The sequence below is a fragment of the Penaeus vannamei genome, unplaced genomic scaffold (assembly GCF_042767895.1).
Source record: "Penaeus vannamei isolate JL-2024 unplaced genomic scaffold, ASM4276789v1 unanchor822, whole genome shotgun sequence".
Taxonomy (NCBI): domain Eukaryota; kingdom Metazoa; phylum Arthropoda; class Malacostraca; order Decapoda; family Penaeidae; genus Penaeus; species Penaeus vannamei.
In genome coordinates, this window is record NW_027213826.1 from 3,071 (window position 1) to 5,000 (window position 1,930).

Below are 1,930 nucleotides of genomic sequence, written 5' to 3' on the forward strand. Positions count from 1 at the left end.
ATTTCCATTGCATCTTCTGCGCAACAAACCCAACCTTTTTTTACAGTCTAGGTTAAGAAATAAGTGATCGACTCAAATTAAAACCTTTATTTATTCATGATTATAAGGCTCAATGGCTCTTCCATCCAACCTCCTTTCACCCTTTCTCTTTTCCAGACGAAGGAGACGTAAAAAAAAAAAGAAAAAAAAAAGAAAAGAAAAATGCCGGTATCCGATTCCGAAAAATGGTGAAATATCACATTACCGCTAACATGGCTGGCCGGCTGACTATGGCACCGCTGTCCGCCAATGAACACAAAATACAATAAATCATGGATATTTATTAAAAATCACTACTCCAACCTCCAAGATTAATTACTCATTTTTTTTATTTTTGCTAAACAATGCGCATAGAGAATCCAAAGAATTGTTGTAGAACATTATTCATTTTCAACTCAAAATACCCGGGATTCTTCTGAACAAACTTGCTAAAACATGAAAAGGCGAAAATACGAACAGGTGGGAATCTATTGATCTCTCCACTTTTATGATACTAATCTTTTTTTGGTAATTTACTTTAATTCTATTATCATTAGGATCTTTTTTTTTGTTGTTGTTTCTTCTATCCTAAAAGGACATGAAAGAACAAAATAAAACAAATAAACCGGCCGGCTCGCAGGCTGACTATGGCACCACTGCCTCCCAAACAAAACAGAACATGATATGAAATGACAGCACCTTAAAAAAATAAATAAATAAAAAAAATAAAAATTATCAAACAACCCTTCCGAAGTCTAAAACCCAGAGGTAGCTTTTCTTTGATCTACCATGTACATAGAGGAAAATCCAAAGACTTATTTTACCTCAAAATAGCCGCCATTCCTCAGAATTAACTTGCCAAAACATGTAAGGCGTAAATATGAACAGGTGGGAATCTATGGCCCTCTTCACTATTATGATCCTTATGTCTTTTTTGTTTTGAATGCTTTGACCATTTATTATCATTATTATTATTATTGTTATCATTATTATTATTATTTTCTAGCCTGAATCTTCTGAAAAAAACTTAAGGGACAAATAAGCGATAACCCGGTCAGGGGTGCTAACCTTAGCAACGCTGCCTTAGCATTAATACAGCGACAGATTACCTCCTATTTCTGATATTTTCAGCCTACTTATGGCAAAGAAACCACTGGTTACACCTTACAAACCGCGTACTTATTAGAACAATCTATGCATATGAAACAGTGAGATAGTAGCAGTATAATCCTAAACTTAGCGCTTACAGACTCGTATCTAAAACAAACGCGAAGGAATTGGTCTTCACACCGAACTCCACTTTCATATACTCTCAACCTTTATATATATATATATATATATATATATATATATATATATATATATATATATATATATATATATAAACAAATCTCGGAAGTGAGTAGTCAATCTTCAACTTAAAACAATGTAAAAAAGGATTCCAAATCTAGCGAATTCTCACTCTTCTGTCGTACAAAGTGGACTCCTTGTTGCCGTGGAAACAGTATCAACAATGTTCAACCCATTTCCGCCCACCGATTAAACCATCAAAGTCTAACCTACAAAACCAAAACTAGATTAAACCATAGCCTATATCATTCCCATTCATCTCTAATAAAACATAGCCTATTCCCACACATTCTTAGCGAAAACTTGCTACGAAGCTGGCCCTCTCACTTTTACATTAGTAATAAAAAACCGCCATCCCATTCCCCTTTCATCCCTACCAAAACGAAAAATCCCTCTCATTCTTAGAAAAAACAAAACAAAAACAAAAACAAAAACAAAAAAACGAAAAACATACAAACCCCCACTACACTACAATCCCTCTCCAAAACTCAACTACAATCCCTCTACAAACCTAACCACAATTTCCTACAAAGTCCCACTGAAAATGTAGCAAAGCTATTAC